The sequence below is a fragment of the Phyllobates terribilis genome, unplaced genomic scaffold, assembly GCF_046119375.1.
Source record: "Phyllobates terribilis strain yellow unplaced genomic scaffold, ASM4611937v1 Scaffold_11__3_contigs__length_659146591, whole genome shotgun sequence".
In the NCBI taxonomy this organism is placed as follows: domain Eukaryota; kingdom Metazoa; phylum Chordata; class Amphibia; order Anura; family Dendrobatidae; genus Phyllobates; species Phyllobates terribilis.
In genome coordinates, this window is record NW_027362771.1 from 567,078,208 (window position 1) to 567,102,895 (window position 24,688).

Here is a 24,688-nt window from a genome sequence, read left to right on the forward strand (position 1 = left end):
AGGTGTATTGGGTTTCTCCAACAGGGCTCTCAGGGCAGGGTTGCCACTCAACAGTAGGGATGAGCAGACCTGTGGAAGTTCAGGTCCTGGTACACGACCTGAACTTTATTCCAAAATTCTCTCTCTTCGAGCGTTGCAACAGGCTCCCAGGAGAAGTCAGCATTTAGCGCAGGACATGAGCGCCACTCATCTCCACTCAACAGCTCTGCACTCACAATCGTATCACTGTAAAAATGAAGCACTAGACGCAAACACCAAACTTTCAGTGTCGTATATGTTTAATTATGCCAAAAGCTTAAAACAGTTTCTAGTTTACTGGAAACAAATTATGTGTAGGACTACTGCAGCGAAACACGGTACCAGCTAAATATAGAAACTTAACCTCAGGTCCTTCAAAGTTTGAAAATAATTTTCTATCTATCAAGGTGTAAAACAATTTAAATGTGCTTTCCATTTCTTGAAATGTTTACAATTGATTGATGACTTTAAAAAAGGAAAGAAAAAAAAATTAAAGCTTCCTTTGCCCCGTGTGAGGATCGAACTCACGACCTTCAGATTATGAGACTGACGCGCTACCTACTGCGCTAACGAGGCAACTTAGCAATGAGACCTTGGTGGCCGTTAACTACAGCACATGCACCGAAGCAAGAATACCACGGGGGAAAAAAGTGACCTCAAAAACTCTTACCACATTTGTCATAAAACTCACCAAATTGAATATGTAAAGACCAGCTGAAAGTGGAGACAAAAAGCAGCTGTTAGTTCAAGAACTTCTGAAAGCAAAATATTCATTACAAAAAGAGGTTCAAAAACCCCAAGAAATAAACATCACCTTTCCTCCAACTTCTGCGTATTAGGCCTCATTCACACATCCATTTTGATCAGTGGTTTTAATTTCGGATTTTCATTTGTTCTCAGGTCCGTGTTTCTAATTTTTTTTTACCATTAGTGTAGCACCTGATTTTCTATTACGCAATAAAAAAAATAGGATGAAAGTGTCCAAGCTTCTCTTAACCATTGGGCAGTGAAAAACAGACAGAACTAAGATGAAACATGTAAGACATCAGTAAGATGTCAGTTTCTTTATTCAGGGAGCTATTGATGTGAATTGTTGATTTTACTCCAAAATGGATTAAAATCATATGCCTTGGTCCTTATTGGTGTAATGATGGTGTGCAAAAAGACAAAAAACATGCATGTGAAAATTGGGTAGGTGCTCTGAAAAAAACATAAATAAAACACAAAACAGACATCTGAACGAGGTCTTAATATGATCAGCTGTTATCGGTATCGGCGACGGCCCCTGGATGGAAGTACTTACTTGCAGAGCTGGATGTCTACTTATAGCGACTGCCGCGAGGTACTGCACATCCGCCTCCTATTGATTTGAATGGGAGATGGTTGTGCAGTACCAAGCCCCGGCCACTACAAATATATGGCCAGCTCCGCAAGAAAGTACTTCGGGCCGCCGCTACCGATAAAAGCTGATCGGCAGGGATGTCGGTGTGTCGGGCCCCAGCAGTTCAGACATTGATGACCTATCCTAAGGATAAGCCATCAATGTAAAAGTTGTGGACAACCTCTTTAATGTTCTTGGATATTTCCGCACTGATTTTCATATTTTTATTCTCCTCTAAATATAGATATTTTCATATTTTTATTCTGTTATTTTTCTTCTATTTTTGTTTTCTAGTTTTCTCTTTTTCCTTTTTTCTATAAAGTGTACACAGAATAGACCACTAAAAACGCAATACATATGAAAAACAGTACAGACAATAAACCCACTGCACCTGTGAAAAAGACTGTAATCAGCATGTGCATTCCTTGACTTTGTCATTGTGATAGTGAGGGAGTGGATACAGCTTTCCTTATTTTTCCTTCTATGCCATTGAAAATGAATCCTTAGCACTGCAAAGGATTCAACGCCCACAAATAGTGAATCCCAATAGACCACACTCTCAATCACTGACAATTATGCGCATCTTAATTGTGTGGTCAGCCCAGGAATCCAAGGGTGAAGTTCTACATATGAGGACACTGAAAAAGCCAGAAAATCATCAATATCAGAGTATGGATATTTTATATAACGAGTTTAACACAAATTTAAGGTTTGTGAAAGGCGGGATACCTGAATTGAAACTCTGAATGCCCACCTGTGCTAGATGGGAGTGGGATATTGCTTGTAATTTCATGCACTAGACCCATTCACATTAACCAATTTGTGGCATTAAACGATCGTTGATTTGTAAATATTTACATAATGGTGGTCAATATTTGGTATATACTACTGTAATTGTTCTTGTGTCTGTATGTCATCATATAGATGTACGGTGTTGCATGAAAAGTATCCTAAATCTAACATTGAGCCATCTCCTGATGAAGGAGACAGCCAAAACGCACGTCGGGTGTATGTCACTCAGAAGTGGGAGTCCCCAACTACCCTAGCATTCAGCAGTAAGTATAGCCCTTATACTAATATATTCAATATTTGCATTAGCACTTTATACAGGGCACTGCTGCAATGGTTTTGCAATAATTTGTTATATATTGTTACATATAGATATATATCTATGTTAGGTAAAGGATACTATTCATACATCACCGTATATAGTTGTTTACAATGGCATTGCATTTTAATATGATAATATGACTGCCTAACGATATATGGTTTTTATATCATCATAGTTGTGTGACCCTTGTTTTTTTCTGGTCATTTTGTTATCCTTCGTTATCTTCTGATTTCCAATAAAGATTAATTAAATTTCATAACTTTTGACTTCTCTGGGCTTTTATGGTCGGTTTTTCTCCTTTTACCACCGTACACTGCACGAAATGCTCGCACAGATCTCTGAACCACCTGTTCTCTCTTTTTTCTCCTTCTCCTAATCACTGGTGACATCTCCTCTATCCCTTGCCCTCTTTCCACTAGTAAATATATAACTCTCTTCCTGCTGTGCATAGAAACCCTTCTAATCTTATCAATATTGAGTGCATGTCTTCTGTCTCTTTAATTGTGCTGTATGGAACTCACGGTCAGTGTGTAAAAACTTCCTTACATCCAAGACTTCTTACATTCTAATTCTCTTAACCACCTCAAGTTCACTTTTCACCTTTGAATCTGTCACGAAAGAAGTTAGCAGGCTATTTCTTTTTCTTGCCCTACAACCTGCAGCAATAACCCTACATCTCCTTCAGTAACGTTCCCAGGCTGTCAAAGCCCACCTAACTAAAACATTTAATCACTCTCTTGCTTATGGTATCCTTCCCTCCTCATTCAAACACACCGTCATAACCTCTTTAAAAAAAAGAAACCATCCCTCGACCAGAACTACTAACTACAGAACTGTCTCTAATCTTCCCATCATCTCTAAACTCCTGGAATGCTTTGTCTACTGTCGTCTAATCTGCTACCTCACAGAAAACTCTCCTCTTGAACTTTTACAATCCGGTTTTCATTCTTTATACTCTAATGAAACTAAAAATGAAGAAGAGAAAAAACTATCATAAAAGCCCAATTTATCAGAACTCGCGAAACGTATTGTACTTTATTGACAATTAAGTGATAAAAATGGAAAACAAACCAATAACCATAAAAACAAGGGGCGTACACCCAAGAAGTTGATAAACAATGTCCAGAGGGAGTAGATCAATCACATAGGGTTGTTTAAATGCACATTTATACCAGAATATTGCACTATTGTTATCCTGTATATAAATTTAAGTAAAGTGCAAGTGCACAGTCACATCATATAGGCTAATGCACATAATTACCAAAGGATTTACACAAATGTTGTCCTATATATAGGTCAGAGCTCTGTGTAAAGTGCTAGTGTATAATCACACATATCCTATGCGAATCTAGAAATTGTATAAAGTGCTGTCTCTCTCTCATACTACAGAGACATTATTATAGAATAAGGGCCAGGACCGAGGGAAATATTAAAGGGGCCATAGATCTGACCAACATTCTGATAGGAGTCCCAGTTCAGACTTTGCACTTGGGCCCAGAGGACTTTAGTTACAACACTGTGCCCAATATACAGTATGATGTCCCCCACAGCTCCCCATACAGTATAGTCACCACAGCTCCCCATACAGTATGGTCACCACTAGTGTTGAGCGAGCATGCTCGACACTGCTCGGTACTCGCCCGAGCATCACGCTACTCGGGATGTTCGGCGAGCACCGAGCATTTCCGGGTTACTCGGGCGGGACCTCGGGTCTCTGCCCTGCATGTTTGGCGCTCTTTACAGAGCCAATGAACATGCAGGGATTGCCAGCCAGTCACTGTAATGCGGCAGCCTTGTTGTATGTGGGCATTACAGTGATTGGTGGGCCGCACAGCGTCACCTCGAGTATTTAAAACCGGGCGCTGCCATCTTGGACACAGTCGCTCCGGATTAGACAGTGTAGGGACAGCGCTGCTGAGCTAGGGAGAGATTTTTCCTGCAAAATAGTTAGTGTAGGGTCTGTAAAGGCTGCCAGAACAAACAAACAGTCCTTCTCAGGACTAATATCCATCCCAGATATCAGGCAGCCAGGCTGTATAGGAGACGCAGTGGTTATACCAGCAAACGCTGCATTACAGACCTGTGTGCTCCTGTTTCTGAAATTGCTGGACTTAGCTCTAGGTCTTGGGGGCCAGTAATATCCTTTTTTTTCATCTAAATATTTTTTTTTTTCCTCCTTCACACTGTACAAATACCTGTCTTATTAACCTATTGCTGTCCCCCCCACCCCCTTTTCCCCCCCAAAAAAAGCTTGTCTCTGATTTCTCAGACACAAATATATCTGTTGAAAAGAGTCTGGTATAGGCCACAGAAACAGAAGTGTGGTTTTGCATTTCCACGGGTCAAATCTCTGTAGTATCCATTTTTGGGCCTTTTGTATATAAAAAAAAACTGTTTGAGTGTGTCGCTCACTGTTCAGCCGCAAATTTATATATTTAAAAAAGTCTGTTACACATCAGTAAATTATAACTGTGGGTTTGCTGTTCCACGGTAAAAAAATCTCTATTATCCTGCTTTTCGCTTTTTTGGCCTTAAAAAAACCCAGTAGTGTCTCCTGACTGTTCTGACACAAAAATATATCTGTTGAAAATAGTCTGTTGTAGGCCCGACAAATCCCAGTGTGGTTTTGCATTTTCACGGGTCAAATCTCTGTAGTATCCAGTTGTGGGCCTTTTGTATCTAAAAAAAAACAGTTTGAGTGTGTCGCTCAATGTTCAGCCGCAAATCTATATATTTAAAAAAGTCTGGTATACACCAGTAAATTATAACTGTGGGTTTGCTGTTCCGCAGTAAAAAATCTATATTATCCTGCTTTTCGCTTTTTTGGTTAATAAAGTTGATTCATTTTGAAAGAGTTTGCGGACTTATGTTATTCCTATATACGGTAACTGCATGGTGCTGGTGGGCCCCAAGATTGATTTTTTCCTAGTGGGCCCCAGGTACTCCAGTCCGGCGCTGTAGGTACAAGATTGACCCTGTGTAATAATGTAATTGATGTTTTAACAAATGAGACTTTAGGATGAGTTTTAGGATTGGTACTCCCAATAGGTGGCGCTAGATTCAAGTCTTCTTCCCCTATGAAGATTGTGATTGTATATGTGTTTATGGTGGAGGCGACTATATTGCATCCAGTTGGCTGCTGCTCTTTTTCTCTTTTATATTGTTTAGCCGTCTATATGGGGTTGAGTTTTTAGGAATCCAGGAGTGGAAGCTGCAGATGAACTGGTTTAAGTCGAGAGAAGGCGTTTTTCATTATGTGAGTGGGGGTGGCGTTTCTTTCAGGCTCCACATAGAAGCCTACAGAGAAAAACAGCACCAAAACTGGGAAATTCAACAGTGTCTTTAGATGCACAGTGAGCAGAAGTTTTCAATAAATCACACCCACTTTGTTTGGACCTGTTCACACGTAGTGTAAATGCTGCTTTTTTTCTGCAGTTTTTTTTTGCACAGTAATACTGCTGCATTTAACTATCCAAGCAAATCGGATGTGATTTCATGAAAACTCCTGACCATTGTGTGTCTAAAGTTGCTGCTGAACTCTGGTTTTAATGCATTTTTTCTTCATGGGCTTCTATGGGGAACCTGAGAAAAATGCATTTAAAAATAAAAAATTGTGAGAAAAACGCAGCTACTTTTTTAAGTGCAAAATCAAAGTTTTTCTGTAGAATAAAAAAAAAACACATTAAATACTCTGCTTCAATCTGCACCAAAAAAAACATCAAGTAAGGAGAATATTAAGATTTGAGAGTCCTCAAGGGTTGATACCTTTTAATGGCTAAGGCCTCGGCCCCACTGTCAGTATTTGGTCAATATTCAATCAGTATTTTTTCTCAGGATTGGGAGCCAAAACCAGGTAAGGAACAATCAGAGAAAAGGTATAATAGAAACAAGTCACCAATTCTGGATTTATCACCCACTCCCGGTTTTGGCTCCCACTCCTGAGAAATAATACTGACTGAATACTGACCAAATACTGATAGTGGGGCCGTGGATTTACTGAAAAGATGGTAACAAATAGCAAGCTTTCGAGACTACTCAGGTCTCTTCATCAGGCATAGTAAGATAAGATAATAGATAAGATTCTATGCCTGATGAAGAGACTCGAGTAGTCTCGAAAGCTTGCAATTTGTTACCATCTTTTCAGTTAGCCATTAAAAGGCATCAACCAGTGAGGACTCTCAAATCTTAATATTTTTCTATCTACAAGCTAACATGGTACAATGATATAACTTTTTCCTGTATAAAATAAGGAGGAAACGCATAAAGAAATGTAGGAAAGATGAAATAATCATACAAAGTTGTTATTTCGTAGTTTGATGCAGACACCTGCAAAAAAGTGCAGAATAATAAATACCACAGCATTTATACAACGTGTGAAACAAATCTATAATGACTGATGCAAAGTAAGAAAAACAACACTCTAAAACTATCAAAGATAATTTGCCCCATGTTTATTACGAGCGAAAGACCCTTTTTCTGGGATGTTTGGGAAGAGGGTGTGGCCTAATGTAAAGTGGGTGTGGCCTAATGGAAAGTGGGCGTACCTCTCGAGAAAAGGGTCATGACCTTGCTTGTGAGACCATGTAACAAAACTTAGTGCTAATTATTAGTTCAAAGTAAGCCAACTTGTAAACTTGACAATCAAAATGTTGATGTTCCCTGACCGGGAATCGAACCCAGGCCGCGGCGGTGAGAGCGCCGAATCCTAACCACTAGACCACCAGGGAAACTGTCTGTTCACTTTTAGATGCCCTTCCAGGTCTCGGCTTTACCAGTTGTACAGCACTATAAGGGTATGTGCACACGATGCAGAAATGAAGCAGAAAATTTCTGCATCATTTCTGCATCTCCCTGGCAGAAAAAACGCATGCAGATTGTACATGCGTTTTTCCTGCGGAATACATGCGGATTCACATGCGCTTTCCAGGCGATTTTAGCATCACCTGGAAAGTGCTTGACAACTAGGTCACACTGTATAAATCCATGCAAACAGCATGGATTTATATAGTGTGACCCGAGACAGTGTATATACTTACCTCCGATGGCCCGCGCTGTCCTGCTCAATCCGTTCTCCCGGCTGCCGGCAACTTTGAATTGAAAGACCTGCCGACATCAGCGTCACGTGACCCGTCACATGACTCTGACGTCACCGCAGGTCCTTCAACTCACTGCAAAGTGCCGGGAACCAAGCAGGAGCGCAGTGCGGGCCGACAGAAGGTAAGTATACATTTATTTTTTATTTTATTCTTTTTTACAGTTTTTTAATGGTACCTGGATGTGGATGAGACTCTCCTCTCCTCCACACTCGGGTACCATCCGCACATTAGAACGCGCCAATAGCGCAAGTACAAATGCAGTCTGGCGGAATTGGCGCGTTCTAATGCAAGTCAATGGCGGCGAAAACGCCACGTTTACGCAAAATTAATTGACATGCTGCGAACTTTTGAGCGCAGCGTTTACGCTGCGGAAAAATCCGCATCATGGGCACAGCACATGCGGATTTCAATTGGGGAACATTGCTGCCCTTCTACCATGTGTTTTTAATGCGTTTCCGCGGCGTTTACGCAACTGCAAAAACGCAGCGGAAACGCATTAAATACGCATCGTGTGAACTCAGCCTAATGGTAGGCTCAAATAGACAAGTGGAGACCACATAGAAAGCTGGAGGGATCCAACAGAAAACTGGTGGGAAGGTTTTTAGGGTTGTCTAGTGCCGCTCACAGTAAGAAATGTAGAATGTTGAAAAGGACATACGTGTAAGACTACAGCCCCACTATCAGTATTTGGTCAGTATTTTTTCTCAGGAGTGGGAGCCAAAACCAGGTGAGGAACAATCAGAGAAAAGGTATAATAGAAACAAGTCACCAATTCTGGTTTTGGCTCCCACTCCTGAGAAAAAATACTGACCGAATACTGATAGTGGGGCCGTGGCCTAAGTAAGAAAGTTGAAAGGTAGTTTGGGGAAGGAAGAGTTTTCCATCCACGGATTCCATATTTTATAAAAACGCTCTCTGACATCAGTTCTGGTGGCTTTTTCTTTTTTTTTCCAAATGTAGAATATTATGGACACTTTGACCACTTCTATTAGCCGCCATGTGAATTCTGGTCACTATTGAGCAGAATTGTGTTAATATATTTATGGGGCTAATAGCTCCAAGAGGTTTGTCCCTCAAGAACACAAAGGACTTGAGAGCCAATTGTTGGTTAAGGACAGTCTCCCGCAGTATTTGGACATTTTGAGCGGACAGCTGGGAAACATCCCCCAAATATGTAACATATCCCCCTCTCATTACATCCTCGAAAATAGTCTGGAGAAACTGTACCATATATTCTATGAAGCTTGGTAGGTACAAGATTGACCCTGTGTAATAATGTAATTGATGTTTTAACAAATGAGACTTTAGGATGAGTTTTAGGATTGTTACTCCCAATAGGTGGCGCTAGATTCAAGTCTTCTTCCCCTATGAAGAGGGTGATTGTATATGTGTTTATGGTGGAGGCGACTATATTGCATCCAGTTGGCTGCTGCTCTTTTTCTTTTATATTGTTTAGCCGTCTATATGGGGTTGAGGTTTTAGGAATCCAGGAGTGGAAGGTGCAGATGAACTGGTTTAAGTCGAGAGAAGGCGTTTTTCATTATGTGAGTGGCGGTGGCGTTTCTTTCAGGCTCCACATAGAAGCCTACAGAGAAAAACAGCACCGAAACCGGAAAATTCAACAGTATCTTTAGATGCACAGTGACCAGAAGTTTTCAATAAATCACACCTACTTTGTTTGGACTTGTTCACACGTAGCGTAAATGCTGCTTTTTTCCTGCAGTTTTTTTTTTGCACAGTAATTCTGCTGCATTTAACTCTCCAAGCAAATCGGATGTGATTTCATGAAAACTCCTGACCATTGTGTGTCTAAAGATGCTGCTGAACTCTGTGGTTTTAATGCATTTTTTCTTCATGGGCTTCTATGGGGAACCTGAGAAAAATGCATTTAAAATTAAAAAAATTAAAAAATTGTGAGAAAAACGCAGCTACTTTTTTAAGTGCAAAATCAAAGTTTTTCTGTAGAATAAAAAAAAACACATTAAATACTCTGCTTCTATCTGCACCAAAAAATGCATCAAATAAGGAGACTATTAAGATTTGAGAGTCCTCAGTAGTGTTGAGCCACCCCCATAGTGTTCGGGTTCGGTTCGGTTCGTCGAACACCGGGATGTTCGAGGAACTGTTCGTCGAACACCTTAGAACACCGTTAAAACCAATGGCAGGCAAACAAAAACGCATAGAAAACACCTTCAAAGGTGTCCAAAAGCTGACAAACTGCTCAGAAGACACTCTCTTTAAAAAAGCCGGCCGGCAAATTCAGCAGCGGCATACACCGGTACCCGACAATTTAGACAAGAAGGAATAGAGCATCACACATAGATTAGATAGATAGAAACATGTCAGTCAGATATATAATAAGTACAGTGATAGTGTTAGTTACTGTACTTGTCATTTAGTGTTAAAATAAAGGATTTATTAAAAAAAAAATTAGCGTGGGGTTCCCCGTAATTTTAGTCTCTAGCGTAGGTTAAGCAGACGGCTGGGGCAGATGTTTGAAGCCTGGGAAGGGGGTAATACCCACGGAGCTTCCCAGGCTACTAACATCAGCCCCCAGCTGAATACCTAGCCTTTACTAGCTATTAAAATGGGGGACCCCCCAAAAAAATGACGTGGGGTCCCCCCTAATTTAATAGCTAGCAAAGGCTAGGCAGACAGCTGGGGGCTGATATTAATAGCCCAGGAAGGGTGCCATGAATATTGGCCCCCTCCCAGGCTAGAAACACCAGCCGTCAGCCGCCCCAGAAATGGCGCATCCATAGGATGCGCCAATTCTGGCACTTAGCCTCGCTCTTCCCACTACCCTGTAGCGGTGGCAGTGGGGTAATAGGGCTGGGGTTGATGTCAGCTTATAATGCCAGCTGACATCAAGCCCAGGTTAGTAATGGAGAGGCGTCTATAAGACACCCCCATTACTAACCCCATAGTGAAAGTTAAAAAAAACACAAACACCCAGAATAAAGTCCTTTAATTGAAATAAACACACAATTCTTTATTGTTCTAAATTAAACCATACTTACCATCACGCCCATTCCAGCTGAAGCCAACGATCTCCTGCAATAAAAATAAAATAATAAACCAACATCATCCTTACCTTTCGATGGTTCCCAGGACAGCTCCATCTCTGCTACATCGAGATGACAGGCTGGACCGCAGCAGAACGCTGCCATCCAGCCTGTCATTCCGCAGATACTGAGAAGAGCAGGCTTGCTTCGCTCCTCAGTGTCTCGCTGTGACGGCATCCAGATGAGCCGGGGTCATGTCCAATGAACTCGGCTCACCTCATGCTTCGTCACTGACAGCGTGGGAAAATTCTCCTGCACTCAGCGCTTCAGCGTGGGAGAATTCTCACGCTGAAGCGCTGAGTGCAGGAGAATTTTCCCACGCTGTCAGTGACGTGCATGAGGTGAGCTGAGATCATTGGACATGAACTCACCTCATGCACGTCACTGACAGCGTGGAAAAATTCTCACGCTGAAGCGCTGAGTGCAGGAGAATTCTCCCACGCTGTCAGTGACGTGCATGAGGTGACAGCGTGGGAGAATTCTCCTGCACTCAGCGCTTCAGCGTGAGAGTTTTCCCACACTGTCAGTGACGTGCATGAGGTGAGCCGAGTTCATTGGACATGACCTCAGCTCATCTGGATGCCGTCACAGCGAGACACTGAGGAGCGCAAGCATGCCAGCGCTTCTCAGTGTCTGCGGGATGACAGGCTGGATGGCAGCGTTCTGCTGCGGTCCAGCCTGTCATCTCGATGTAGCAGAGCTGAAGCTGTCGTGGGAACCATGGAAAGGTAAGGATGAGGTTGGTTTATTATTTTTCTTTTATTTCAGGAGATCGTTGGCTTCAGCTGGAATGGGTGTGATGGTAAGTATGGTTTAATTTTGAACAATAAAGAATTGTGTGTTTATTTCAATTAAAGGACTTTATTCTGGGTGTTGTGTTTTTTTTAAATACTTTACTAGAAATTCATGGCGGTCATGTCTAATACTGGCGTGACCCCATGAATTTTGGGCTTAGGTCCAGCTGATAATACCAAGCTGGCCCTAACCCCTTTATTACCCAGTGAGCCACCGCACCAGGGCCCTGGATGAGTTGGGTACAGCGCCAGAAGATGGCGCTTCTATGAACGCGCCATTTTCCGGGGTGGCTGCGGACTGCAATTTACAGCGGGTGGGGGGGGGGGCAGAAAGCTTGGGCCTCCCTGCGCTGCAGATTGCAGCCCCCAGCTGCCTAGTTGTACCTGGCTGGACACAAAAATAGGGCGAAGCCCCACGTATTTTTTTTTTAATTATTTCATGAAATTCATGAAATAATTAAGAAAAAAAGGCCTTCTCTAGATTGTTGTGTCCGGCCAGGTACAAATAGGCAGCTGGTGGTTGGGGGCAGCCCGTTCCTGCCTGCTGTACCTGGCTGGACACAAATATAGTGCGAAGCCCCACTTCAATTTTTTTTAATTATTTAAGGAAATTCATGAAATAATTAAGAAAAAAAGGCCTTCCCTATATTGTTGTGTCCGGCCAGGTACAAATAGGCAGCTGGTGGTTGGGGGCAGCCCGTTCCTGCCTGCTGTACCTGGCTGGACACAAATATAGTGCGAAGCCCCACTTCAATTTTTTTCAATTACTTCAGGAAATTCATGAAATAATTAAAAAAAAATTGACGTGGGGCTTCGCACTATACTTGCGTCTAGTTAGGTGCAGCAGCCAGGAACGGGCTGCCCCCAACCACCGGCTGCCTTTTTGTACCTGGCCGGACACAACAATATAGGGAAGACATTTTTTTTTTAATTCTTTCATGAAATAATTAAAAAAAAATTGACGTGGGGCTTCGCACTATATTTGGGTCCAGCCAGGTACAGCAGGCAGGAACGGGCTGCCCCCAACCAACAGCTGCCTATTTGTACCTGGCCGGACACAACAATGTAGGGAAGCCCTTTTTTTCTTAATTATTTCATGAAATAATTTAAAGAAAATTGACGTGGGGCTTCGCCCTGTTTTTGTGTCCAGCCAGGTACAACTAGGCAGCTGGGGGCTGGAATCCGCAGCGCAGGGAGGACCAAGCTTTCTGGGCCACCCCCGCTGCAAATTGCAGTCCGCAGCCACCCCGGAAAATGGCGCGTTCATAGAAGCGCCATCTTCTGGCGCTGTACCCAACTCATCCAGGGCCCTGGTGCGGTGGCTCACTGGGTAATAAAGGGGTTAGGGCCAGCTTGGCATTATCAGCTGGCCCTAAGCCCGAAATTCATGGGGTCATGCCAATATTAGACATGACCACCATGAATTTCTAGTAAAGTATTTAAAAAAAACACAACACCAAGAAAAAAGTCCTTTAATTGAAATAAACACACAATTCTTTATTGTTCTAAATTAAACCATACTTACCGTCACGCCCATTCCAGCTGAAGCCAACGATCTCCTGAAATAAAAGAAAAATAATAAAGCAACATCATCCTTACCTTTCCATGGTTCCCATGACAGCTTCAGCTCTGCTACATCGAGATGACAGGCTGGACCGCAGCAGAACGCTGCCATCCAGCCTGTCATCCCGAAGACACTGAGAAGCGCAGGCTTGCTTGCGCTCCACAGTGTCTCTCTGTGAGGGCATCCAGATGAGCCGAGTTAATGTCCAATGAACTCGGCTCACCTCATGCACGTCACTGACAGCGTGGGAGAATTCTCCTGCACTCAGCGCTTCAGCGTGAGAATTTTCCCACGCTGTCAGTGACGTGCATGATTGCTGAATTGCTGAATTGCCGGCCGGCTTTTTTAAAGAGACGGTGCATGAAAACACTAATATATTTTTTTAATAAATCCTTTACACTAAATGACAAGTACAGTAAGCAACACTGTCACTGTACTTCTTATATATGTGACTGACATGTTTCTATCTATCTAATCTATGTGTGATACTCTATTCTTTCGGTTCTAAATTGTCGGGTACCGGTGTACGCCGCTGCTGAATTGCCGGCTTTTCATGTTTCACTGTGAGCACAGTTCCCATCGATTTGGGCAATCACTCTAATGCCACAACCACTATGGCTGTGGCATTACAGTGAATGGCAGACAATCCCTGCATGATTGGTGCTCTAAATAGCGCCAGACATGCAGGACACGCTTTTGGTGCACGAACAGTTATCGAACATAACCTCGAACAGCCAAATTTTTTGCAAATCGTTCGGGTTCGTCGAACAACTCGAACACCGCCCAAAACAGCTCGAATTTGAGATTGGCGAACAGTTCTAGTTGAACACCGCTCATCTCTAGTCCTCAGTGGTTGATACCTTTTAATGGCTAAGGCCACGGCCCCACTGTCAGTATTTGGTCAGTATTCAATCAGTATTTTTTCTCAGGATTGGGAGCCAAAACCAGGTAAGGAACAATCAGGGAAAAGGTATAATAGAAACAAGTCACCAATTCTGCATTTATCACCCACTCCTCCTTTTGGCAGCCACTCCTGAGAAAAAATACTGACCAAATACTGATAGTGGGGCCATGGACTTACTGAAAACATGGTAACAAATAGCAAGCTTTCGAGACTACTCAGGTCTCTTCATCAAGGATAGTAAGATAAGATATTAGATAAGATTCTATGCCTGATGAAGAGACTCGAGTAGTCTCGAAAGCTTGCAATTTGTTACCATCTTTTCAGCTAGCCATTAAAAGACATCAATCACTGAGGACTCTCAAATCTTAATATTTTTCTATCTACAAGCTAACATGGTACAAAGATATATCTTTTTCTTGTATAAAATAAGGAGGAAACGCATAAAGAAATGTAGGAAAGATGAAATAATCATACAAAATTGTTATTTCGTAGTTTGATGCAGACACCTGCAAAAAAGTGCAGAATAATAAATACCACAGCATTTACACAACGTGTGAAACAAATCTATAATGACTGATGCAAAGTAAGAAAGAAACACTCTAAAATTATCAAAGATAATTTGCCCCATGTTTATTACAAGCTAAAAACCCTTTTTCTAGGATGTTTGGGTAGAGGTGTGGCCTAATGGAAAGTGGTTGTGATTTTCGAGGAAAGGGTCATGGCCTAGCTTTCGAGACCATATAACAAAATTTAGTGCTAATTGTTAACTCAAAGTAAGCCAACTTGTAAACTTGACAATCAAAATGTTGATATTCCCTGACTGTGAATCGAACACAGGCTACGGCGGTGAGAGCACCAAATCCTAACCACTAGACTACCAGGGCCAATGCCTTCAAAGCTGAAGATGCCCTTCCAGGTCTCAGCCTAACCAATTGTGCAGCACTGTAATGGCCGGCTCAAATAGGGTGATTAGACAAGTGGAGTCCACATAGAAAGCTGGAGTGATCCAAAAGAAAACTGGTGGAAATGTTTACAGGGTTGTCTAGTGCCGCTCACAGTAAGAAAAGTAAAATGGGGGAAGTGGACTAACGACATAAGTGTTAATGGGAAAGTTAATTAGTTGTTTGCAGAAGGAAGTTTTCTATCACCGGATTCCATATCCTATAAAAATGCTCTCAGTTTTGTTGGCTAATTTTTTTTCAAAATTCTGGTCACCATTGAGCAGAATTGCATTAATTTATCTGTGGGGTTATTAACTCCCAGAGGTTTGTCCCCCAAGAAGAACACAAAGAACTCAAAAGCCAATTGTTGGTTACGAACAGTCTCCAGCAGTATTTGGACATTTCACCAAGGTGAGTGGACAGCTTGGCACGTCCAACAAATATGTAATATATCCCCCTCTTATTACATCCTCGAAAACAGTCTTGAGAAACTGTACCATATATTGTATGAAGACAGGTAAATGATAGACCCTGCGTAATAATGTAATTAAACTTTCAACAAGGAAGACTTGATTGCGTCCCTTAATAAGGGTTTTCCACCAACAATACCTTCTCTCCAGAGAAATAGTTTTTGGTTTATATCTTGTTCCCAATGCTCCATAAAAGAGAGTTTTGTGTCAGATAATGATGCATTAAAACCCCTATAAATCTGATGGAATCTTAAGGGGGTACTTGCTAATATCTAAATTCTTATTGGGGCATAAGTTGAGACGCCGATAGGAAATGAGTAAGTGTAGTCCTTTCTGAGACCACCACTGGGAGGGAGGAAGTGGCAGATAAAACGCCTGCCAACAACATGGGGTTATGGAATAATGGATTCGATGGTAATTTGCACTGCTAGTGCTACCTATGTGTTCTCCATACAGTGAAGGAAATAATTATTTGATCCCTTGCTGTTTTTGTAAGTTTTCCCACTGACAAAGACATGAACAGTCTATAATTTTAAGAGTAGGTTAATTTTAACATTAAGAGACAGAATATCCCCCCAAAAAATCATGAAAATCACATTGTATAAATTAGATAAATTTATTTGTATTTTGCAGTGAGAAATAAGTATTTGATTCCCCTGGCAAACAACACTTAATACTTTGTGGCAAAACCCTTGTTGGCAAGCACAGCAGTCAGACGTTTTTTGTAGTTGTTGATGAGGGTTGCGCACATGTCAGGAGGAATTTTGGTCCACTCTTCTTTGCAGATCATCTCTAAATCATTCAGATTTTGAGGCTGTCGCTTGGCAACTCGGAGCTTCAACTCCCTCCATAAGTTTTCTATGGGATTAAGGTCTGGAGACTGGCTAGGCCACTCCATGACCTTACTGTGCTTCTTTTTGAGCCACTCCTTTGTTGCCTCGGCTGTATGTTTTGGGCCATTGTCTTGCTGGAAGACCCAGCCACGACCCATTTTTAATATCCTGGCAGAGGGAAGGAGGTTGTCACTCAGGATTTTACGGTACATGACTCCATCCATTCTCCCATTGATGCGGTGAAGTAGTCCTGTGCCCTTATCAGAAAAACACCCCTAAAACATACTGTTTCCACCTCCATGCTTGATAGTGGCGATTGTGTTCATTGGGTCATAGGCAGCATTTCTCTTCCTCCAAACACGGTGAGTTGAGTTAATGCCAAAGAGCTCAATTTTTGTCCCATCTGACCACAGCACCTTCTCCCAATAACTCACAGAATCATCCAGGTGTTCATTGGCAAACTTCAGACGGACCTGCCCATGTGCCTTCTTGAGCTGGGGGACCTTGTGGGCACTGCAGGATTTTAAACCTTTAAGGTGTAATGTGTTACCAATGGTTTCCTTGGTGACTGTGGTCCCAGCTGCCTTGAGGTCATTAACAAGTTCCCCCCGTGTAGTTTTAGGCTGATCTCTCACCTTCCTCATGATCAAGGATACCCCACGAGGTGAGATTTTGCATGGTGCACCAGATCGATGTCAATTGACAGTCATTTTGTATTTCTTCCATTTTCTTACTATTCACCAACAGTTGTCTCCTTCTCACCCAGCGTCTTACTTACGGTTTTGTAGCCCATTCCAGCTTTGTGCAGGTCTATGATCTTGTCCCTGACATCCTTAGAAAGCTCTTTGATCTTGCCCATGTTGTAGAGGTTAGAGTGTGACTGATTAATTGAGTCTATGGACTGGAGTCTTTTATACATGTGACTATGTAAGACAGCTGTCTTTAATGCAGGTAACGAGTTGATTAGGAGCGTCTAACTGGTCTGTAGGAGCCAGAACTCATAATGGTTTTTAGGGGATCAAATACTTATTTCTCACTGCAAAATGCAGATAAATTTATCTAATTTATACAATGTGATTTTCTTGATTTTTTTTTGAATATTCTATCTCTCAATGTTAAAATTAACCTACCCTTAAAATTATAGACTATTCATGTCTTTGTCAGTGGGCAAACTTACAAAAACAGCAAGGGATCAAATACTTATTTCCTTCACTGTATGTTTAAAAATAAGTAACCGTGAAGGGTGAGTTCTTTAAATGTTGGATGGGCAAGGATGTCGTGAAACACATGAAGCCCTCCAAGGCATGAGAAGATTAGAGGGTTCATAAGAAGCCAAATCAGACACTTCATTTGCAGACATGTGAATTGGGGTATTTGCTCCTCATCAGTGCTAAGCAGGGGATCTGATTTGGCTGGGTGAGAGGCCACTAACAGTAAGTAGATAATTTCTCCTTGTGGATAGCATGAAGCTGGCATAGGGAAACTTAGCACTGATGAGGGGCAAAACCACCGAAAAAAAAATGTCTGCAAATGGAGTGTCTGGTTTGGCTTTTATCTTAAATCATGTGGCAAGGCTTGTTAAAGGGTTGATATTGACTTTTAGGATTGCTGATTCCAATAGGTGGCACGAGATACATTTTTTCCAGGCTCTAAATAGAAGCCTAGAGAAAAACAGCACAAAAGCCGGGACACAATGTGGTTAGATGTTTTTCTGAAATCACTCACTTTGCTTGGACATTTAGACCATGTTTTAGGCTGTGTGCCCACGTAGCGTTTTTCAAGCGTTTATGCTGCGGAATTTCCGCAGCGGAAACGCTTGTGAAACGCTAGGTAATCCGCACCCCATGGTCCCCAAGGGGATTCCGCATGTTCTATGCATATGCTGCGGATTTTTCCACAGCGTTTATGCTGCGTACAAAAATCCGCAGCATGTCATTTAATTTTGCGGAAGCGCAGCGGAACTCCCGCCATTGACTTGCATTGAAACGCATAGAAACCGCGACTGTACATTTGTGCAAGCTGCTTCTATGCGTCTCTATGTGCGGATGGTACCCAGTTCTGGAGGAGAGGAGACTCTCATCCAGACCTGGGTACCATTGTACCTGTAAAAAAAGAATAAAATAACAAATAAAGTTTATACTCACCTTTCCGAAGGCTTTTCTCTGAATGCCGCAATCGCTTGAGGACCTGCGGTGACGTCACAATGTGACCGCAGGCCCTTCACCGCTCTGTCTCGCGATATGCCGGCAGCCGGGAACCAGACAGGAACGAGCGCTGCAGCCACGCCGGGGCCTCGGGGGTGAGTATAGCTTTATTTGTTTTAATTTTTACGGTTCACACTGTATAAATCCATGTCGTTTGCATGGATTTATATAGTGTGACCTAGTTGTCAAGCACTTTCCAAGTGATGCTATCGCCTGGAAAGCGCTTGTCAATCTGCATGCGGAAACGCATGTGAATACGCATGTGGATCCGCATGTATTCTGCAGGAAAAACGCATGCACAATCTGCATGCGTTTTTTCTGCCAGGGAGATGCAGAAATGCTGCAGAAATTTTCTGCTTCATTTCTGCATCGTGGGCACATAGCCTAAATGTAACGTAAATGCTGCATTTTTTCTGTTGCATTTTTTTTGCTCCGATATTCTGCTGCATTAAACTGTCCAAGCAAAGTGGATGTGATTTCATGAATACTCCTGACCGCTGTGCAACTAAGGACGCTTTTTTTCTCTATGAGCTTCTATGTGGCACCTGAAAAAAAGCCCATGTAAAAAAAAAGCAGTTGCTGTTTTAAGTGCAGAATCAAAGTTTTTGTGTAGAATAAAAAAAACACATTAAAAACTCTGCGTCAAATCTGCACCAAAAAATGCATCAAATAATGAAGGAAAATGCATAAAAAATTAAGCAAAAATGAAATAACCAGAGGAGATTGTTATTACGTAGTTTGCTGCGTATACCTTCAGAAAACATGGAGAATTAAAAAAAAAATACACTATTTATGCAACCTGTGAAATAAATCTATAATAAATGTGACACAAAGGAAAAAAAAGCAACTCTCTAAAGTTATCAAATATAATTTACCCCATGTTTTAAGACCCCTTTTCTGTGTTGTTTGAGAAGAGGGTGTGGCCTACTGGAAAGTGGGTGTGACTCTCGAGGAAAGGGGTCGTGGCCTAGTTTGCGAGACCATGTTACAAAATTAAACTAACGCTAATTATTAGCTCAAGATAAACCAACTTGTTAGTGTAAAAAAAAAAAAATGGACGTTCCCTGACCGGGAATCAAACCCCGGCCGCAGCGGTGAGAGCGCCGAATCCTAACCACTAGACCACCAGGGAAACTGCCGACATAGGTGAAGATGCCCTTCTAGGTCTGTGTCTAACCAATTATGTAGTACTATAATGGCAGTCTCTAATAGACTAAACCCTCATAGAAAGCTGGAGTGATCCAACAAAAAACTGGTGGAAATGTTTACAGCGTTGTCTAGTGCCACTTGATTTTACATTTGGAGGCGAGCGGCGCTGATGACATAAGCAATGCATATACCTGTTAGGTGCGCACAATTGGCAAATATTGTGCATTTGTACTATTTATATAAAAAAAAAACAGGTGGTTGATATTGACTCTGGAAATTTGCAAATGATAGCATTAATGCTTACTGGGCTTTCATTACCTCTTTGGTTTCAACATTTTTATTGATGAAAAAGTGGTAAGAAAAAAGACATGTCATGAGCAGCACTATGCGGCCACCAATTTGTCAGGAACACCGCCTCCACTGACTCGTCACAATCCACCTGCCTCGGATGCTACTATAAAGAGTGACTTTGCTTCCCACACTCACTTGTCCATTCACCCAGTGCCGGACTGGGGTGACATTGATTCTGGGGGCCCACAGCTCAGCTACATGCAAATATCACATTATCCTCACTCACAAATGTACTTATTTTTCTATATAATGATAAATGGGGTAGTTTGTTACATGAATGTTGAGATGATGCCCTTGTCTGAACATAGTGAAACAAATGTATTGTGCCATCTATTTCTTATATAGGTTGAGTGGAGAGCCCATCCCACATGGGGGCCCACCGGAGGATTCTCCTCTTCTCCTGCAGGCCAGTCCGAGCCTGCACTCATCTATTGCAATAGGCTGACAATGCGCAAAGTGCACCTCACAGCGAGTTCTCACACCCACACCACACTTTTCACTGCCACCACTCGCCCTTTTGATAAGTCACTGAGTCACACACTTGCCCACATGTCTCTCAGCTTTCCCGAGCACCTGATAGGTACTCTTCTTGGCATACACAGAGTAACACAACCAAACTGTACTCGCCCTCCTCAGGATTTGTGGGGACGTTTAGTGCAGCAAGGAACAAATTTAGTACATTTTAGATTTAACATATAAAAAGAAGCACAGCGCTTAAAAAAGTTCCAAAAGATGGAATAATAAACAGACATATGTGGCACCCCAGGGGTCTGGTTTTCCACAGTAACAGCAATGTTATGTCTGAGAGCAGGTGGGAGGTCTCTTGGTCAGGGATCCTATGCATGCCACACCTCCTGCCCAGTCCTGGGAGGGGAAGAACTTCCCCTATATAAACCTAGGGCTGAGGCAGGGTGAGTGAGTAGAGAAGAAGCAGAGAAAAGAAGCAAATATAGGAAGAAACAACAGGAGCTCTTTGGGAGCAGTGTTACAAGGAGTCAGGGGCTGGCAGCTGCAGAGCTCGCCCTGACTGAGAAGTTATCACCGGACCCGGAGTCCGAGGCTGTGGGGACTAACTCCTATCCAGCAGCAGAAACCGACCGGCAGGGGATTGCAGGTCCTCTGGCCCAGAAACCCGAAGGCCCCGAGTCACCGGCCATACGGGTGAGCACCACACGGTACACTCAGGGACGTGGGCTACTTATACCCGCCTCTAGCAAGGTAGCCAGAAGAGTATCGTTAGTTTGGGAGGCCTACACCTCCGCCTGGCCAGGGGAGATCCCATCTGCTCAAGGACTGACCAGGCCCCAATCGCTAGCCAGTACTCCGGGAGGGTCTATCTTTGTCACCAGTAAAGACCCTGAACTACACAGTACCGTCTCCGAGTGGTTCCTGCTACCCCCATCATCCACGTCGGCTGCCCTGAGGCCATACCCCTCCCGTTGGGGGTTATACTATCACGCTGCACAATCCTACCACCGGCCTCAGCGGTCTGCCCTGCAGCAGCAGCTCCCTGGCTGCACTCAACGGGTGGCGTAGTCGTCCAACATCTACCGCTAAAACAGCGCCACTTAGTCTGACTCCCTGGGCACGGACCGGATCACCGCCACGAGACTACAACCCTCAACAGATCCGGCTCCGGGTAAGCTCCCGCGTGCGCAACGCAGCGCGACACAGGCCCAGGGGCGCGTCACATACACCCAGGCAAAAACTGGTAAAATTTGTGTTTATTCATGTATGAATTTAATGCATTAAAGGGTTTTTCCCAAGAACAATAGTTGATTTTAATCAATAGATCTTGGAATAATAATAAGTTCCACAATTTAATGTATTTAAATAAAATGTTCCTGTGCTGAGATAATCTTATAAATGAGCCCCTGCTGTGTACTGTGTAATGACTGTGTCTGACCGTACAGGAACATGGTCTGATCATACCACATCTCCTGGGCAGGGGAGGACACAAAAGAGTTTACAGACATTACAGCAGGGGATCACAGCTGATTCTTTCTTTGAGGTAAAATATTGTTTAAAAACATAAAGAGAAATGTTTTACCTCACAAAAATAATCAGCTGCGATCCCATGTTGTAATGTCTGTATAATCTTTTGCTTCCTCCCCTGCCCAGGAGATGTGGTATGATCAGACCATGTTCCTGTACAGTCAGACACAGCCATTACACAGTACACAGCAGGGGCACATTTATAAGATTATCTCAGCCAGGGCTGTGGAGTCAGTAAGAGAAACTTCCGATTCCGACTCCTCAATTTCCATGACAATGACTCCAACTCCGACTCCACGACTCAGACTCCCTCATACATGGCTCATGTTTAAGTGATAAATTTACTGTAGCACAGATTCATCTCAGCTAAAAGTCTAGACCCTTAGATCAGGAATAGGACAGAGATTTATAGGACATTTCATAATTTTCCCAAATTCTTATGAAAAAATATTCCTCACAAACTGCATTGAATTACTGTGACCAATTTGTTTTATATTTTAGGAGTCGCAGTTGGTCCATTTTATACTGACTCCGACTCCACCAAGATGGGCTCCGACTCCACAGCCCTGTTCTCAGCACAGGAACATTTTATTTAATCATCCAATTGTGGAATTTATTATTATTCCACGATGTATTGATTAAAATCAACTTTTGTTTGGGGGAAAAACCCTTTAATACCTACATATGTAAAATGCAGGTGTATTGGGTTTCTCCAACAGGGCTCTCAGGGCAGGGTTGCCACTCAACAGTAGGGATGAGCAGACCTGTGGAAGTTCAGGTCCTGGTACACGACCTGAACTTTATTCCAAAATTCTCTCTCTTCGAGCGTTGCAACAGGCTCCCAGGAGAAGTCAGCATTTAGCGCAGGACATGAGCGCCACTCATCTCCACTCAACAGCTCTGCACTCACAATCGTATCACTGTAAAAATGAAGCACTAGACGCAAACACCAAACTTTCAGTGTCGTATATGTTTAATTATGCCAAAAGCTTAAAACAGTTTCTAGTTTACTGGAAACAAATTATGTGTAGGACTACTGCAGCGAAACACGGTACCAGCTAAATATAGAAACTTAACCTCAGGTCCTTCAAAGTTTGAAAATAATTTTCTATCTATCAAGGTGTAAAACAATTTAAATGGGCTTTCCATTTCTTGAAATGTTTACAATTGATTGATGACTTTAAAAAAGGAAAGAAAAAAAAATTAAAGCTTCCTTTGCCCCGTGTGAGGATCGAACTCACGACCTTCAGATTATGAGACTGACGCGCTACCTACTGCGCTAACGAGGCAACTTAGCACTGAGACCTTGGTGGCCGTTAACTACAGCACATGCACCGAAGCAAGAATACCATGGGGGAAAAAAGTGACCTCAAAAACTCTTACCACATTTGTCATAAAACTCACCAAATTGAATATGTAAAGACCAGCTGAAAGTGGAGACAAAAAGCAGCTGTTAGTTCAAGAACTTCTGAAAGCAAAATATTCATTACAAAAAGAGGTTCAAAAACCCCAAGAAATGAACATCACCTTTCCTCCAACTTCTGCGTATTAGGCCTCATTCACACATCCATTTTGATAAGTGGTTTTAATTTCGGATTTTCATTTGTTCTCAGGTCCGTGTTTCTAATTTTTTTTTTACCATTAGTGTAGCACCTGTTTTTCTATTACGCAATAAAAAACATAGGATGAAAGTGTCCAAGCTTCTCTTAACCATTGGGCAGTGAAAAACAGACAGAACTAGGATGAAACATGTAAGACATCAGTAAGATGTCAGTTTCTTTATTCAGGGAGCTATTGATGTGAATAGTTGATTTTACTCCAAAATGGATTAAAATCATATGCCTTGGTCCTTATTGGTGTAATGATGGTGTGCAAAAAGACAAAAAACATGCATGTGAAAATTGGGTAGGTGCTCTGAAAAAACATAAATAAAACACAAAACAGACATCTGAACGAGGTCTTAATATGATCAGCTGTTATCGGTATCGGCGATGGCCCCTAGATGGAAGTACTTACTTGCAGAGCTGGATGTCTACTTATAGCGACTGCCGCGAGGTATTGCACATCCGCCTCCTATTGATTTGAATGGGAGATGGTTGTGCAGTACCAAGCCCCGGCCACTACAAATATATGGCCAGCTCCGCAAGAAAGTACTTCGGGCCGCCGCTACCGATAAAAGCTGATCGGCAGGGATGTCGGTGTGTCGGGCCCCAGCAGTTCAGACATTGATGACCTATCCTAAGGATAAGCCATCAATGTAAAAGTTGTGGACAACCTCTTTAATGTTCTTGGATATTTCCGCACTGATTTTCATATTTTTATTCTGCTCTAAATATTGATATTTTCATATTTTTATTCTGTTATTTTTCTTCTATTTTTGTTTTCTAGTTTTTTCTTTTTCCTTTTTTCTATAAAGTGTACACAGAATAGACCAGTAAAAACGCAATACATATGAAAAACAGTAAAGACAATAAACCCACTGCACCTGTGAAAAAGACTGTAATCAGCACGTGCATTCCTTGACTTTGTCATTGTGATAGTGAGGGAGCGGATACAGCTTTCCTTATTTTTCCTTCTCTGCCATTGAAAATGAATCCTTAGCACTGCAAAGGATTCAACGCCCACAAATAGTGAATCCCAATAGACCACACTCTCAATCACTGACAATTATGCGCATCTTAATTCTGTGGTCAGCTCAGGAATCCAAGGGTGAAGTTCTACACACGAGGACACTGAAAAAGCCAGAAAATCATCAATATCAGAGTATGGATATTTTATATAACGAGTTTAACACAAATTTAAGGTTTGTGAA

General features: G+C 42.3%; 2 non-coding genes across 2 annotated transcripts; both read right to left on the minus strand.

The window, feature by feature from the left end:
• Positions 1–521: 521 nt before the first annotated feature.
• Positions 522–594, minus strand: TRNAM-CAU (transfer RNA methionine (anticodon CAU)). Its single transcript has one exon. It is a non-coding gene; the product is annotated as a tRNA-Met (tRNA).
• A 22,498-nt stretch (positions 595–23,092) lies between these two features.
• TRNAM-CAU (transfer RNA methionine (anticodon CAU)) lies at positions 23,093–23,165 on the minus strand. Its single transcript has one exon. It is a non-coding gene; the product is annotated as a tRNA-Met (tRNA).
• Positions 23,166–24,688: the final 1,523 nt, after the last annotated feature.